Here is an 18,780-nt window from a genome sequence, read left to right as displayed (position 1 = left end):
CCTAAGCACTACAACGATATGACCGAGGTGGAAATCTGTGGAGGGGGCACCGCACACGGCTAAATAATCAACTTGTGTGTCTATGGTGTGCCCCCCTCCCCCGTATATAAAGGAGGGGAGGAGGAGGCCGGCCGGCCCTAGGGGGCGCGCCAAGGGAGGAGGAATCCTCCTCCTAGTAGGAGTAGGATTCCTCCTTTCCTAGTTCTACTAGGAGGGGGAAGGAAGGAGAGGGGGAGGGAGAGGGAAAGAGGGGCCGCGCCCCTCCCCTAGTCCAATTCGGACTCCCTTGAGGGGGGGGGGCGGGCGCCACCTCCTGGCTGCTGCCCTCACTCTCCCCTAAAGCCCACTAAGGGCCCAATAACTTCCCGGGGGGGGGGGGGTTCCGATAACCCTCCGGCACTCCGGTTTTATCCGAAACCTCCCGGAACTGAACTACCGTCGGGACTCCTCGTCATGTCCGTGATCACATCCGGGACTCTGAACTACCTTCGGTACATCAGAACACATAAACTCATAATACCGAACGTTAAGCGTGCGGACCCCACGGGTTCGAGAACTATGTAGACATGATCGAGACTCGTCTCCGGTCAATAACCAATAGTGGAACCTGGATGCTCATACTGGTTCCTACATATTCTACGAAGATCTTTATCGGTCAAACCGCATAACAACATACGTTGTTCCCTTTGTCATCGATATGTTACTTGCCCGAGATTCGATCGTCGGCATCTCAATACCTAGTTCAATCTCGTTACCGGCAAGTCTCTTTACTCGTTCCGTAATACATCATCCCGCAACTAACTCATTAGTCACATTGCTTGGAAGGCTTCTAGTGATGTGCATTACCGAGAGGGCCCAGAGATACCTCTCCGATACTCGGAGTGACAAATCCTAATCTCGATCTATGCCAACTCAACAAACACCATCGGAGACACCTGTAGAGCATCTTTATAATCATCCATTTACGTTGTGACGTTTGATAGCACACTAAGTGTTCCTCCGGTATTCGGGAGTTGCATAATCTCATAGTCATAGGAACATGTATAAGTCATGAAGAAAGCAATAGCAATAAACTAAACGATCAAGTGCTAAGCTAACGAAATGGGTCAAGTCAATCACATCCTTCTCTAATGATGTGATCCCATTAATCAAATGACAACTCATGTCTATGGCTAGGAAACTTAACCATCTTTGATTCAACGAGCTAGTCAAGTAGAGGCATACTAGTGACACTCTGTTTGTCTATGTATTCACACATGTACTAAGTTTCCGGTTAATACAATTCTAGCATGAATAATAAACATTTATCATGATATAAGGAAATATAAATAACAACTTTATTATTGCCTCTAGGGCATATTTCCTTCAAGATGTATATCCGACCGGAGGTACGGTCCAGACACTTATAGCCCTTATGCAAAGGACTATAGCCAAGGAAAACGCACATCTTGGAAGGGAACTCAAGCTTGTGAGCATTGTACTTGCGAAGGCTAGGCCAGCAAGCACACCCGAAAATCCGAAGGGAGGAGTAGTTGGGCTGAACATGGAACAGACGGAACAAAGGGTGTCCTTGTTGAGAACCGGAGTAGGCATACGGTTGATGAGGTAACACGCTGTAAGAAAAGCCTCATCCCAAAACCGAAGTGGGAGAGAAGAGTGCGCAAGCAAGGCTAGACCAGTCTCTAACAAATGACGGTGTTTGCGCTCGGCAATACCGTTCTGCTGAGATGTATGTGGACAGGACACACGGCGAGAGATGCCCGTGCGCTGAAAATGGCGATGGAGTTTGTGGTATTCACCACCCCAATCAGACTGAACGGCCTTGATCTTACAATCCAAAAGGCGTTCGACATGAGCCTGAAAATTGTAGAAAACTTGCTCCACATCAGACTTGTGTTTGAGCAAATAGATCTAGGTAAAATGCGTGTAGTCATCAATAAAGCTAACATAATACTTGTACCCTCCTGATGAAGCAATAGCGGGACCCCAAACATCTGAATGTATTAATTCAAGAGGTACAGTAGTAACATGAGACGATGTAGAATAAGGTAGTTGATGACTCTTAGCACGCTGACAGGCATCACAAACTAACGATGAATTATGTGAACTAGAACACGGAAGTTCATGACTCCGACCAATGGACGTGACCAAATTATTTGTAGGATGACCAAGACGCTGATGCCATTGCGACAACGAAACGCGAACACCGGAGGAGGCACGGCGAGACGATGAGGATGACGCACGAGCTAAGGGGACTAGATAGAACCCCCCGTAACTTCTACCGTGAAGGATGACACGCCTGGTTGCTTTGTCCTTAACAAAGGAAAAACGACGGTGAAATTCAACGAACACGTCATTATCACAAAGAAGGCGATAAACAGAGAGAAGATGCTGGCTGATGTGTGGAACATGAAGGATGTTACGCGGTTTAAGAGATGAACCGGGTAAACACGAATGACCAATGTGTGAAATAGACAAACCTGCACCATTGGCCACCTGAACCCGATCCTTGTTGTCATAGTGCTTGTGAACCTGGAGGCGCTCAAGATCATTGGTCAAGTGATCTGTAGCCCCGGTATCCAGCACCCAAGGAAAATCGACAGTGTTGGTGGAGGCCGAGTTGGCGGAGCAGGAGTTGTGATCCTGATCATAGCGCTTGCGGCAGTCGTCGGCTTCATGGCCCCAGTTCTTGCAAATTTGGCACCGGGGACACCAGCGAGTGTTGCGGCGGCCACCTCCGCCGCCATTGTTGCCGACGTTGCCCCCTCCACCTTGCCGGCCATTGCCGGCATAGCCAGAGTTGCGATCACGGCTGCCGGTGTTGCCGCCATTACCACCCTGGCGACTCTGCCCTGGCTGGCCGTGTCCATCAGCCCCCCCCCCCCCCCCCCCCCCGTGGGAGGGGTAGGGATTCGAGTAGGGCGCACCTCCGCCCGCGCCGTACGAACCCGAGCGGGTCACGGCGTTCGCAGAGGGAGACCACCCCTCCACAGCACTCCGCTGTGCCTGCAGCGCCTCGAATGACAGAACAAGTGAGTAGAAGCTGGAGTAGGGCATGGGGGCGTTACTCACGCCCAAGGAGGTGGCGATGGAGTTGTAGGCGGAGCCAAGTCCGGTGAGGATGTGGTCAATAAGTTCATCATCGCGGATCGGGGAGCCGGCAGCGGCCATAGTGTCGGCCAGGGCCTTCATCTTGTGCATGTATTCCGCCGTGGACAACTCGTCCTTTTGCAACAACTGAAGTTGACGCCGGATATGGCGAACATTGGCGCGGCTCTGAGCGCCGAACATGGCGGCAACGGCCGTCCACACCGCATGCGCCGACTCGCAGCCAATGAGTTGGCATGCAATGTCCTCATCCATGGAGGTGAGAAGAAGCCCCTTGACCCGCTGATCTTGAACCCACCATTGGTGGTACTTCGGGTTGGCAACGATGGTAGCGACGTCGCCGGTGCTGACCGCGAGTGTTCTGTCCGGTGCCGCCGAGGTGCCATGGAGGTGTCCATGGAGGTTGGCCCCGACGAGAACGGTGCTGGTGATGCCCCCCCATAGCATGAAGTTGTGGCGGCTGAGGCGGACGGAGATCGTCGGGACGGCGAGCGGGGCGGGGATCGTGGCGACGGGGGATGAGACGATGGCGCCCGTAGTTCGGGCGACGTACATAGCGGAGGACGACATCGCAGCGGCAGCGCGGAGGAGGACGTCGCGCAGCGGCGGCGTAGGAACTCGTGCCGGCGAAGTGGATGGAGCAGCGCGCGGCGACGGCGGAAGGAAACACGGCGGCGGTGCAGATGGGAAGCAGCGCGCGGCAGTGGCGATAGGATGCGCGGCGGCGTCGTGGAGGGAAGCAATGCGCGGCAGCAGCGCGAGGATCGGGCGGCGGCACGGAGGACTTGCGGCGGCGGCCGAACCTGGCTGATACCAAGTTAGACGTAGGGTTTAGGGTTTTGCGTGGATGGTTGACATCCAGCCTCACGTCTCAATATATAGATGATCATAATACAGTTGCATACGTATACGAGTACGTGTACAAGTACAATATACTAGACCCTATTTTACAACCCTTGCTCCCGGCCCGTGTCCGCGCCACGGGCGATTGCGGCGGACACGGACGATTGCGGCCGACCCTTTGCCTGTGTCGGGCGCTTTATCTGCGTCCTACTGCTTAGATGTGCCTTGACTGTTCTCCTTCTTGGAGATACAGCCATACAGGAGGGAGTGCGGGCCTCGGGAAGTCGGCGACGATGGCCTCTCCGTCCACAAAGCTCATTACCGCACCTCTACTTTCGATGATGACGCTTGTCGCTCCTCCTCCACATGTTGGGGTCGCCCTCAGCTTGCTAGGGCAGCCGCTGGCACCGACCAACTCGGACATGGCCCTGCTGATTTGGAGCTCATCTCCTCGCGGCCACTGTCGCCTCTGGCGGACTGCCGCCCCACGCCGGCAATTGCGGCAAAGCCGGACTTGTGCCCCTGCACGGCGTCCTCCAGTGACGGAGTCCATCCCCGCTCCCGTTGCTTACGCCTCCGCTGACTAGGGCATTGCCTGCCCCCGCCCCCGCGTTCCTCGCCTGGGGGTACCTGTTGCCTTGGCTACGATGCCTGAACCTCCTCAAGCTCCATTGCTGGTGCCTCCGGCTGAAGAGGAGGTGGCGTTCCTAGACGACGTCGGTTGGCTCCAAGTCCATTAACTCCGGCGGGGTGTGCATGCGCAGCACGAGGTGGGCACAGCAGGGGTGTTGGGGAACGTAGTATTTTAAATTTTTTACCTACGATCACGTAAGATCTATCTAGAAGATGCATAGCAACGAGCAGGGAGAGTGTATCCATGTACCCTCGTAGACCGAAAGCGGAAGCATTTAGTAACGCGGTTGATGTAGTTGAACGTCTTCGCGATCCAACCAATCCAAATATCGAATGTACGACACCTCCGCATTCAGTACACGTTCAGCTCGATGACGTCTCTCGGGCTCTTGATCCAGTTGAGGCCGAAGGAGAGTTCTGTCAGCACGGCGGCGTGGCGACGGTGATGATGAAGTTACCGGTGCAGAGCTTCGTCTAAGCACTACGAAGATCTTTATTGATCAAACCGCATAACAACATACGTTGTTCCCTTTGTCATCGGCATGTTACTTGCCCGAGATTCGATCGTAGGTATCACCATACCTAGTTCAATCTCGTTACCGGCAAGTCTCTTTACTCGTTCCGTAATGCATCATCCCACAACTAACTCATTAGTCACATTGCTTGCAAGGCTTATAGTGATGAGCATTACTGAGAGGGCCCAAGGATACCTCTCCGATACACAGAGTGACAAATCCTAATCTCGATCTATGCCAACTCAACAAACACCATCGGAGACACTTGTAGAGCATCTTTATAATCACCCAGTTACGTTGTGACGTTTGATAGCACACTAAGTGTTCCTCCGGTATTCGGCAGTTGCATAATCTCATAGTCATAGGAACATGTATAAGTCATGAAGAAAGCAATAGCAATAAACTAAACGATCATAGTGCTAAGCTAACGGATGGGTCTTGTCCATCACATCATTCTCCTAATGATGTGATCCCGTTCATCAAATGACAACACATGTCTATGGTCAGGAAACTTAACCATCTTTGATTAACAAGCTAGTCTAGTAGAGGCATACTAGGGACACTTTGTTTTGTCTATGTATTCACACATGTATCAAGTTTCCGGTTAATACAATTCTAGCATGAATAATAACACTACTACAGAAACAGCTATAGCCAATATGGACACTAATGATGCACTGTGCATGTGGTGCGCCATTACTAAATAGTAATGGCGCACTATGTGTTGGTGCGCCATTAGTGTGCAAATACTAATGGCGCACCATATCCACTGTGCGCCATTAGTATTTTTTTTTCAAAACTAGTAATGGCGCACCAGGGAATAGTGCGCCATTACTAGTTCAACTAGTAATGGCGCACCACTCCTACGGTGCGTCATTAGTAATTTGGCCCAAACATTCCCCCGAATGCACCCCCTGACCGCCTTTTCAGTTTCAAAAAATATAAAATAAAATGATAGAAATGTCAAACAAATAAAAGAAAAGAAGATTCCCATGTGATATGTGGTCTAGTTGTTAGCAAAATTTACAAACATGAATTTTCGACTTTTTTGCAAAATCTCTCGAGAATTTATAAAATGGGCATAACTTTTGCATACGAACTCGGATGAAAAAGTTTTTTATATGAAAAATCATCTACTCGAAAAGTTACATCCGGATTTAACGGGGATACCCCGTTAAACATTTTCAAAATCCTCAAAAACCTAACAGAAAAAAGATACGGGGCTTTTAAGATCTGGAGAGGGAAAAAAAATTCAAACTTACTAATGGCGCACCTGCCCATGGTGCGCCATTACTATCTTCCCGCCTTCAAAATTCAAAATAAATCAAAAAAATAAAAAAAAGTTAGTAATGGCGCACCTGCCCACGGTGCGCCATTACTATGCCGTATATATGGCTGGGCGTGGTCCTCTCCTCCTTACCTCTTCATTCTTCTCGTCCACTCCACCTCTCCTCCACTCCATATCCTCCTCTCCTCCACTCCATCTCCCCTTCTCTCCTCCACCATACTACCCTCCTCCTCTCCGGCGACCTCCTGCTCCTCCTCTCCGGCGACCTCCTCCTCTCCTCCCCTCACGGTTTCTCCTCCCTCCTCTCCGGTGATCTCCTCCTCCCTCCTCTCCTCCCCTCCCCTCACGGTTTATCCTTCCTCCTCTCCGGTGCTCCGGTGAACTCCTCTCTGGCGACCTCCTCCTCCTCTCCGGCGATGTAGGCGAGCGCCTCTCCGGTGACCTCCTCCTCCTCCTCTCCGGTGGCCTCGGCCCTCCTCTCCGGCGAACTCCTCTCCGGCAAAAGAACACGGCAAAAGAACGTACAAGATACAAAAACGAGAACAAAATTTGAAAAAATATCGTGCAAAAAAAGAGCAAAAAATGGGCAAAAAAATCGCGATGCAGATCCAAATTCAAAATTCAAAAATAGCAATGGCGCACGGTGGGGGTTAGACGGTGCGCCACTACTATTTTCCCGCCTTCTAAATTCAAATATACTAATGGCGCACCGTGGCCTATACTAATGGCGCACTGCCTGGTGCGCCATTAATATACCAGATACTAATGGCGCACCAGTGGTGCGCCATTAGTAAAAAATACTAGTGGCGTGGTACTAGTGGCGCACCAGTAGTGCGCCATTAGTAGGCAAAACCGGTGCGCCACTAGTAGGCCTTTTCCTAGTAGTGTAAACATTTATCATGATATAAGGAAATATAAATAACAACTTTATTATTGCTTCTAGGGCATATTTTCTTCAGTCTCCCACTTGCACTAGAGTCAATAATCTAGTTCACGTCGCCGTGTGATTTAACACCAATAGTTCACATCTTTATGTGATTAACACCTATAGTTCACATCGCTATGTGACCAACACTCAAAGGGTTTACTAGAGTCAGTGATTAACACCCAAGAGTAATAAGGTGTGATCATGTTTTGCTTGTGAGAGAAATTTTAGTCTACGGGTCTGCTATCGGTGTCAAAAACGGCGGATCTCGGGTAGGGGGTCTCGAACTGTGCGTCTAAGGTTGATGGTAACAGGAGACAGGGGGCACGATGTTTACCCAGGTTTGGGCCCTCTTGATGGAGGTAATACCCTACTTCCTGCTTATTGATCTTGATGAATATGAGGATTACAAGAGTTGATCTACCACGAGATTGTAATGGCTAAACCCTAAAAGTCTACAATGTATGATTATGATTGCCCCTACGGACTAAACCCTCCGGTTTATATAGACACCGGAGGGGACTAGGGTTGTACAAAGTCGGTTACAGAGAAAGGAATCTTCATATACGAACGCCAAGCTTGCCATCACGCAAAGGAGAGTCCCATTCGGACACGGGAAGAAGTCTTTTGTCTTGTATCTTCATAGCCCATTAGTCCGGCCCATGTTACACAACCTGGACGCCCGAGGACCCTTTAATCCAGGACTCCCTCACTAGCCCTTGAACCAGGCTTCAATGACGAGGTGTCCGGCGCGCAGATTGTCTTCGGCATTGCAAGGTGGGTTCCTCCTTCGAATACTCCAAAGCAGCCAGAAAACGTGTCCGGCTCTGTAAAACAAGTACCACACACAACCGCAGAGAGTATAATATTTCACGAGTCCAATCTACTAACAACTTTTGTAGCGTGACATCACATCGCTGCCCAACCATTATTTTGAACCGTTTTTAGGCTCCCGCTTCACATTTTGAGATGCGGTTTTATTGGCACGTCTTGTCAAAGCAGAGATCGTGTCCCCTTATTGCGGGATTCTCATCAATACGGGCGTGGGTAATCCAACCGCGCCGTCTGCATGGCCCTTGGGGAATAGGCAAGTTTTAAGGCGAGTGAGGAGGCGCTTGATATTCGCAGCCTTTATAAAGGGATAAGGGTTTCACCTTTTCACCCACGCCTTCTTTCTCTCTGCCCATCCATTTTCGAGCTCCAGCGCCCAAGCTTCCATCCTTTCCACCTCAAAAAAGCACTCCAGCCATGTCCAGATCTAGAGCGCAGGGCAAGTGGATGGTCTCCTCCGTCAAGGAGAAGGACATCACCAAGCTCCGGGAGGCTGGGTACTTAGCCCAGGAAATCGCCCACCAGCTTCCAGCAAAAGGGGCAGATCATCCCCACCCTGGAGCCCCATGAGAGGGTGGTATTTGTCCCCCACTTCGTCCGCGGATTGGGATTCCCTCTCCACCCATTTGTCCGCGGACTCATGTTCTACTACGGGCTGGATTTCCACGATCTGGGCCCCAACTCCTTCCTCAACATCTCGACATTTATTGTCGTGTGCGAGGCCTTCCTCCGCATCCCACCCCACTTCGGATTGTGGTTAAAGATCTTCAATGTGAAGCCGAAGGTGGTGGGAGGTCAACATGCAGAGTGCGGAGGCGCCATGGTGAGCAAGATGCACAACGTCACATGGCCCAAAGGTACCTTCATGGAGACCGTCAAAGGGTGGCAACAGCAGTGGTTCTATGTTACAGAGCCTCGCAACGCCACCTGGGCCGCGACTCCCGAATTCCAGTCCGGAGGCCCGATACGGCTCACCTCCTGGCTAGAGAAGGGCTTGGACTGGTCTTCGTCGGACGAGCTGACAGCGCTTCAGACGCGCATCAGGAGCATGGTAGACAAGAACATCAAGCTCGTCAATGTGATCCAGGTGATGCTCGTTCGCCGGATCCTTCCATGCCAAAGCCGGACCTGCCATTTGTGGGAGTTCGATCCGGCCGAGCACCAGACCCTGCAACAGTTCTTCGACACTACGCATGAAAACATCTGGAAGGTGCACTTTAAGGCCAACGAGACGTGGCCGGCGACGACCGAGGACCGTGGGCACGACCTGGCCCATCCCGCCAGTCCGGTAAGTTTTTCGCATTTCAAGGTCTATCCTTTACTTGCATACTCAAGGAAGATGTCTAAGCTTCCCTATTTTCTTTTTCAGGGCTGGACAAAGAAGGCGGAGTGGATTCAGTGTCCGGCTCCGCTGCCCGAAAACCCAGCAATCCCACTTCTGACGAAGATGCTGGTTCCGGCGCCCTACCAAGCATCAGAGAAGAAGGCCAAGGAGACCAGGAGTGGCCTCCGCCGTAAGGGCACTTCGGATGTGACGACCGAAGACGCCGTGACCCACTCCTCCACTGCCAAGGACGACGAGGAGGAAGAAGAGAGCAACTCTCCCCCCGAGGGGCGAAGAAAGAAAAGGGAGGCCTCCACGCATCTGGAGGCAGAGGCATCCAAGAAGGGGAAGGTTTCCCTCGCGGACAACTCCGCGTGGGACATCGACAGCAGCTCCAAATGGCGCCCCAGGGATAAGCCCCTGTCCAAATCATAAGTACTCAAAGATGCACACACATATCCTGCTCCTTTACTTCATGGTTTTAACATGTTGAATCATGCGCTGCAGTCCGGCCCACGACAGTCCCCAGTGATCCTCATCTTCGGGGGGTTTGGTGGATCCAAAAGCGATGGACAACGAGTCACTGCCGGCGGCCTCCTCTCCCACGGCCATGGGCGACGCCGAGGCGCTGTCCCGAAGGACCTTCCCAGTCCAGGGAGAGGTTCAGGAGGCCGTCAGGGTGGCACCAGAGGGTGACCCCTCGGCCGCCGGACACATGGGGAGCAAATCCCCCTAGAGACTGGCGATGGGGGCCATATCCAGTTCGGCCCCCAGCCGAATACCATTCCAGAGTCCAATACGACTCCGGAATCAGGCAAGCAGCCTCCTTTGAAAGAAGGAGGTGCGCCTATTCCGCCGGTGTCCTCTGTCCATCCAGAGGCACCAGATAATCTGCTGGAAGTGCTGCAAGGCGCTTCCATTGTTGAGGAACACCGTATCCTTATGGGTACGGTGGTTGAGAGGGTCTAGTCCGCTAAAAGTGTACTGACCGAAGCCTGGACCAGCCTTCTAACAGGCTTTGAGGTATGCGTCGCACTTTTTAGGAAAAGAATGCCATAATATAGACAGTAGCCCCTAAGACTCTGTCCGGTGTTCGGAAATAAAAGCCGGACAGAGGATCAAATAACTTCCGCAGGAGACTAACCAGACATGTTTATGTGAATAAGCAGGCGTCGTTGCTGGCCGCGACCTCCCATTCTGCCGAAGTCTCCGGACTGAAGCAGAGTCTGGAGCGGCCCGAGGAAGAGCTCGGCCATGTGAGAAAACAGCTGAAGGACCATCAAGGTATGCAAAGACCTTATGTAGATCCAGAAAGGATGAATGATTTGTGTTGACAATAGTGCCATGATATTTTGTAGGAGCAGCGACCGAGGTGGAGACCCTCAAGAAGGAACTGGCCAAAGCCCAGGAGAGAGCGGCAAAAGAACAAGCCACTCACGAAAAACACGAGGCCAGGGTTGGTGAGGTCCAGCAGGAGCTCTAGGACGCCATGAAGAAATGTGAGTCCATGGAGGGGAATATTGCGGATCAAGAGTCCGAACATGCCAAGGCCCGCCAAAGCGCACACGATGCCCGGGTTGAAGCCCAGGGCGCCCTCCAGGAAATCCAGGAGGCCAGGAAAATCGCGGCGGGTAAGGCCTTTATTATGCAGAGCAAATATGTGAAGAAAAGGTACCTCTTACTGACCCGGATTTGGAGTTCTCCAGGAGCTTTTGCGGATCTGCCGCGCAATGTTGCTGACGCTGCCGAGTTCTTCCGAGCTGAATAAGGGAGCTCAACGGAGAAGCTGTTCTGGCCGCAATATCTTGCGCCACATCATCCGGTGCCCTTTAGCGATCAGCTAAAATAGCTGACCGAATTGCATAGGGTGGCCGAATTGGCAATGAAGGATTTGATAATACGTCTATGGCCTGCCGCAGCCATACCCAGCAGCTAGTTCGGACTCGTGAAGCGGTTGGTCAATGCCTGCCCCCGGCTTGATGCCATCAAGCGGTCGGTCTGCATCGAAGGTGCGCGGATGGCCTTCCCCCACGTTACAGTGCAGTGGGCGAAGATGAACGCCGTCAAGCTCACGACCGAGGGACCGCCCGCGGGCAAGGAGCACCGCATGCTCGAGTGGTATTTTGACGATGTACTGGAGGGATCCCGCATTGTAGCGGAGCAGTGTGCTAAGGACATTATCTTTGAATGAGTACATTCATGTTATCCCGTCATGTATTATGAAACAAAGCCGATATGTAATATATTGCTTGTTGGTTGTGTAAAATTTTTTACCTCTTGTGCGGCCGTTTTTATTAAATCTGAGAGTTGGCCAGTCATCGGCTTTAGCCCCCGCATAGGTAGTACGGGGGTGTTCGGGATGGAATCTAAACACTCTTGATCCAATAGATTGGTCCTTGAAGGAGGTGTTCAGCGCAACGAACCAGGCAATCGGACTATGTGGCTTTATCACCCTCACTTAGCCATAGGAGTTTGACAATAGAAGTGTAGGCGCAGCCCCTAGTTGGTATTTGTTAATCTGGACTAGGGTGCTATAGACACCTGATCGGTTGGAGGCCGATCCGTCGCATAATGCGGAAAAGAAATCGCAAAAGATATGTAACCTCCGAACAGCTGACCAGCTCTCGCCGCATCATGACAGTCAGTTTTCGGCTTTCTCTACTGAGGTGTTTGCTTGGATAAACCAGAAACACAATCGCAGTAGTTCTCCCTTTACTACCCTAGCCGATAGGACGGAACGTAAGGTAGTAAACATAGGAGCCTGGCAACCCAACTATTGACCAAAGACATGATTCGGAGCCAATGCATATAATGCTAAATTCGGGGTGCCGAACTGTACTGTAAAAGTGTTCGGACTTTGTTGCCAAAGAATGGAGCGCAATGAAGCCCCTGGCCAATTTAAAGCGTACCAAAGTGTACGGGTGCAATCAGTAAGAATAGCGAAATAAAATGAAATTGTAACCTAGTGCCACATAAGTTGGGCCGCAAACTATTTCCATTATAATTTGATTAATACGTCAAAGCGTATTTGTACAAATAGTGCGATAAGCAACAGGGCTATTTAACATGCCAAGATCAAGGGGGAGCTGTGTGCGGGTCCTGAAAGCAGGTAGAATGATCGTTAAGGAGAACATCTAGAAATTCATCCGCACATATATGCTGCTTGCCGCCTTGGTATATCCATCCTTCAAAAGGACCGATGATCAGGCCGTCGGGAGGGGCCTGTAGAAAGGAAACCTGAAAAGGATAAAAAGAAAAAGAAAGGTATGTGTGCCCAGGGAAGGTCGGGCCATATTATGGACCACGATCTATTTATGCCTCTGTCTCTGCCCATGGTATTTTGAGTGCGTAGTTATGTACGCGCGGTACGTATGCCGCCATTTGGTCGGGACTGAGACGGAGGCCGAATTGCTAGTCTGACTCATGACGAGCTGGACTGTCCCGCTGCAGAGTAGTCCAGACTCGTTTGACAATGTCCGGGAGCTTGGCCGCCGAATTAGAGTTCTGCTTGATAAGGCCACCCTGTACTTCTGCTGCTAGGGCTGCGGTGTGCTCCTCAGTATGGAGGGAGCGTTCCGTGTTTCCAGTGACTGTTACGACACCGCATGGACCGGGAATCTTAAGTTTGAGATAAGCATAGTGTGGCACCGCATTGAATCGAGCAAATGCAGTTCGTCCGAGCAATGCGTGATAACCACTGCAGAAGGGGACGATGTCGAAGATCAAGTCTTCGCTTCGGAAGTTGTCCAGGGATCCGAAAATGACTTACAATGTGATTGAACCTGTGCAGCGGGCCTCTACACCTGGTATAACTCCTTTAAAGGTAGTTTTTGTGGGCTTGATCCTTGATGGATTGATGCCCATTTTGCGCACTGTATGCTGATAGAGCAGGTTGAGGCTGCTGCCACCATCCATGAGGGCTCGCGTGAGGTGGAATCCATCAATTATTGGGTCGAGGACCAGTGTGGCTGAACCGCCATGACGAATACTGGTCGGGTGGTCCCTGCGATCGAAAGTGATCTGGCAGGATGACCATGGGTTGAATTTTGGGGCGACTGGCTCTATCGCATAGACGTCCCTGAGCGCACGTTTGTGCTCCCTCTTGGGGATATGGGTAGCGTATATCATATTCACCGTTTAACCTGGGGGGACTTCTTCTGTCCCCTGTGTTCGGTGGACGGGGCTCCTCGTCATCGTCCTCACTTTGCGACCCCTTCTCCTTGTTCTCGGCATTTAACTTGCCGGCCTGCTTAAAGACCCAACAGCTTCTGTTGGTATGATTGGCTGGCTTATCGGGGGTGCCGTGTATCTGACATGGACGATTGAGTATGCGGTCCAAGCTGGATGAGCCCAGATTGTTTCTTTTAAATAGCTTCTTTTGCTGGCCGGACTTGGAGCCATTGAATCCGGCGTTGACCGCCGTGTCATCGGCATCGTCACCGTTACTTCGACGCTTGTGTCTATTGCGTCGGGGCTTGCCGTTGCTATTTCTGGCTTCAGAGGTGCCAGGTTCGCTTGCATTGTTATTGCTACGGGCTAGCCAGCTATCTTCGCCCGTGCAAAAGCGGGTCATGAGTGCCGTGAGGGCTGCCATGGACTTCGGCTTTTCCTGGCTGAGGTGTCGGGTGAGCCATTCGTCGCGGATGCTATGCTTAAAGGCCGCTAGGGCTTCGACATCCGAACAGTTGACGATCTGGTTCTTTTTAGTTAAGAACCTAGTCCAGAATTTCCTGACTGACTCTCCGGGCTATTGGACTATGTGGCTTAAGTCATCGGCATCCGGAGGTCGGACGTATGTACCTTGGAAGTTGTCGCGGAAGGCGTCTTCCAGGTCCTCCCAGCTGCCAATGGAGTTTTCAGGCAGGCTATTCAACCAGTGCCGAGATGGTCCCTTGAGTTTTAGTGGGAGTTATTTGATGGCATGAAGATCATCACCGCGGGCCATATGAATATGGAGAAGAAAATCCTCAATCCATACCGCGGGGTCTGTTGTCCCATCGTATGATTTGTTATTCATGGGTTTAAACCCTTCAGGGAATTCGTGTTCCATTACTTCATCAATGAAGCAAAGGGGGTGTGCGGCGCCTCTATATCGAGCCAAGTCGCGACGTAGCTCGAATGGAGTCCGTCTGCGGTTTTCGGCCCGGGCATGATTATGTTTGTCACGTCCAGCTAGATAGCCATCGTCGTGCGCCGGAGCATGCCCCCGTGATCCGTAGATCGATCTGGTCTGACCTGCTCTACTGTCCAGGTCATGCCGTAGGTCGTATGTATATCCCCGAGCTGTTATATCTCTTCCTTTATGGCGAGGCAGTACGGGCTGGTGTTCGGCTTGAGTTGCCGTTTTGTCCCGGCCACGCGGTGGTCGGTCAGCCGCATTACGCACTGATGGTACAGGCTCAAGTGCCTCGTCATCAAATTGAAGTAGCAATTTGCGCTTCGGGTAACTTTTGGTTGGGCGCTCGAGGCTGTATCCCTCGGCTGCCAGGACATTAGTCCATCTATTGTTGAGCAAATCTTGATCAGCTTGAAGCTGCTGCTGCTTTTTTTAGGATCCTTGCAGGGGCAATTAGCCGGCGCTTAAAGCGCTCCTGCTCGAGAGGTTCCTCAGGCATGATAAATTCCTAGTCACCGAGGCTCACCTCGTCCTTGGAGAGTGGAAGATAATTACTGTCCTCCGAGTCTTCTTTTATGGCTTGTTCGTCAGGGCTAACACGCCCATCTTCCCGATCGTCCTGCTCGGAGGTTGGCTCGATGGGGTCTTCTTGGTCTTCGGCATCGTCCGGAGTGTTGTTATCTCCCGTGCCGGTATTGCTGTCTTTTCCACGGCGTGACTTAGAGCGGCCCCGCTGACGTCGGCGCTTTGGCGGTATCTCAGGAGGTTTATCCTCGACTAGGTCTTCTTTGTCATCGCCGTTGTTCTTTATGGGTGTATCCACCATATACACGTCATACGAAGAGGTGGCCGTCCAGCGTCCGGTAAACGGCGGGTTTTGGGCCTGCTCCTCTCCGGCATCGTCGTCCATAACGTCGATGTCTTCGGAGCCGTAATCGAGTATGTCAGTTAAGTCCTCGGCAGTGGCTATGAAGTGGGTGGTGGGTGGGTAAATATGAGAATGGGTGGGTAACCAAACCAAACCCGAACCAAACCCACGTGATGACGTTTTGGAAAGTGAACCAAACTAACCCCACGTAATTGGCATTGGCACCCAACCCAAACTAAACCACATGAAAAATCCCCCAAAACCAAACTAACCCATTCTGGGAACTATGGTTTTAGCCTATTGTTCTATATCAGTTCCCCGCCCATACATGTACAGCTCAATATATGAACGATCCTGCACTTGGACAGCTAAAAACATAGCACCAACTTAATAACAACTTACATATTCTGCACTACCAATACTTAAATTGATGAACACTTGACAGCTTCATAACATGTACTATACAAAACACAGATTCTGAAGCACAAATATTACACTTGACAGCTTACATATTCTGCACAACCAACACTTGAAGTCCAGAGGTAATAACAAACGGAGCTGAATTAAGGGTGATAATTGATTCCAAGCCGGGATTGTGTTACGCCATCTGCCGATGATGGATGTCACCGAGTTCTCATGGTGGTAGTAGTCAGCCTGTACCTTGATCTGAAAAGACAAAAAATTTAGAACTTGTAACCATGATATATCTTTACATTGACACCGAGTTCTCATTCACAATATGGCAAGTCATCTCTAGCCAATTTCAAAAACTATTGTTAATAGTTTTAATCAAACAGGTTTCCCCTACGAAGAGGCCTAAACAAATTTTAAAAACTGTTAGAAAAGTGGAAGTTTTATTACCCCTGAACATCTGCATCATAGATGCATATAGTCACAATTAAGATGGTTCAAAAAAAGGGGGCAGTACTGCTGCATCTTTCCATGCAAAATTCAGACACTGTATCATGCAAGATTCAGACATTGTATCATCCAATGCTCATATACATTTACTTTTAGTCTGAAGATTATTTGCATAGATGGGTCACTTGTTTCTACTACTGCACATACCCCGAACACCACAACAACTGCTACTGCTGGAGGTAATTCTTTGCGGGTCTGATTTCTACCAGCGCCAAAAATATACAGTGTCTAATGGATCGATGGGTTGGATCGAGGAAAAAAGGGGGGCGAGGGGGAAGATGGATCGATGGCTCTGTACCTGCGGCGGCTGCAGCTGGAGGACGGCGCAGTCGACGAACTCGAGGGCGGGGGCACAAGATGCTCCTCTCGTTGATGGGGGAGGGGAGGGGCTGGAGGCAAACCCTAGCCGCCAAGCACACGAGTGTTGTAGCTAGGTGGAGTAACCTCTGCCGGAGACGAGGGAGCAGGTGGCCGGCGTCGTGGTTGGTGAGGAGACAGGATGAGCAGTCGAGGGAACTGGCCAGGCCCGCGAGGGAGAGCACGAGGAAGAGTGCCCTGTGCGCGATGACGGGCCGCTTGCGTCGGCAAGGCGGCGCTGCCTGCGAGGAGGTGGTTGGTGCCTTGTGGGCCGGCGGCGGCGGAGGCCTGGAGGATGGAGGGACCGAGGGAGAGAGGGAATGCGTGATTGGGCTTGCTCTAGGGCGAGGAACCGGTTGGACCTAGAATTTACACCCGTGTTAGACCAAAGTTATTAAGCCCATAACCAACTGTACCCGAATTAGTTTTTCTACGTACCCAAAACCAAACCAAACTAAGAAAAGTTCAGCCCCAAAAGAAATGAACCGATCAAAACCAGAAGAAAAACGAAACCATTTTACCCGGTTATTTAAAAACTGTTCTCAGATTTATGGGTGGGACATAAAATTCTCTGCTCTCAGCCCCTAGTCCGGGCTAGGCGTAGTTCGGATATTGCTCCTCTGTAACGACAAGAGATCGCATTAAGTCCAGAGCCTCGCTCAAAGGAGAGGTTTGGCCAGGGAAAAGGGAGTCCGTGGAGTATGGCAGGAGGGAAATTCCTTGGCCGAACTCACACAATGCTGGCTCCGGGGGTTCGGAGCCAGTGTTCGGAGAGGAGTCCGGCTTCATGATGGTCGCCCATGACATTACCTCCTCCGGTTCTCCCGTACTGGGCGTAATGGCTGCAGATAGTTCGGCGGGCTCAGGGGGCCCGTCTTCAGACTTGGCGATGCGCTCCGGATCTAAGGCCAGAGCAGAGGTTGGGGTCGCGAATCCTTGGAAGATCAAGTATCCTCAGATATCAGCGACATAGTCCAGATTTCCAAAACTAATCTCGTGACCTGGGGCGTAGCTGTCGATCTGCTCTAGACGGCCAAACGAGTTGGCCCATAGTGCGAAGCCGCCAAACACAAAGATCAGACCTGGGAGGAAAACCTCCCCCAGGGCAGCATTGTTGTAGATGACTGACGGAGCCATTGAACCTTCAAGCGATGACACAGAGGAACTCTCAATGAAAGCACCAATGTCGGTGTCAAAACCGGCGGATCTCAGGTAGGGGGTCCCGAACTGTGCGTCTAAGGTCGATGGTAACAGGAGACGGGGGACACAATGTTTACCCAGGTTCGGGCCCTCTCGATGGAGGTAATACCCTACTTCCTGGTTGATTGATCTTGGTGAATATGAGGATTACAAGAGTTGATCTACCATGAGATTGTAATGGCTAAACCCTAAAAGTCTAGCCTGTATGATTATGATTGCCCCTACGGACTAAACCCACCGGTTTATATAGACACCGGAGGGGACTAGGCTTGTACAAAGTCGGTTACAGAGAAAGGAATCTTCATATACGAACGCCAAGCTTGCCATCCACGCCAAGGAGAGTCCCATCCGGACACGGGAAGAAGTCTTCTGTCTTGTATCTTCATAGCCCCTTAGTACGGCCCATGTTTCATAGCCCGGACGCCCGAGGACCCCTTAATCCAGGACTTCCTCATCTGGCACATTCAGATCCATATGTATTTTGCAAATGTCTATGTCTACTATGCTCTGCACGGATCTACTCTAGCTAATTGCTCCCACTTTCAATATGTATCCAGATTGAGACTCAGAGTCATCCGGATCGGTGTAAAAGCTTGCATCGGCGTAACTCTTTACGACGAACTCTTTATCACCTCCATAACCGAGAAATATCTCCTTAGTCTTCTAAGGATAATTTTGACCACCGTCAAGTGATCCACTCCTGGATCAATATCGTACCCCCTTGTCAAACCCATGGCAAGGTACACAATAGCACTACAAAAAAATACACTTCCGTGATGATACATGTTTGTCACAGTAGGTCACGTTTTCTGTCATGCATGTACATCCATGACAAATTTATGACAGAATCA

The sequence above is a fragment of the Triticum aestivum genome, chromosome 6D (genome assembly GCF_018294505.1).
Source record: "Triticum aestivum cultivar Chinese Spring chromosome 6D, IWGSC CS RefSeq v2.1, whole genome shotgun sequence".
NCBI lineage: Eukaryota > Viridiplantae > Streptophyta > Magnoliopsida > Poales > Poaceae > Triticum > Triticum aestivum.
Note: the sequence above shows the minus strand (reverse complement) of the source record.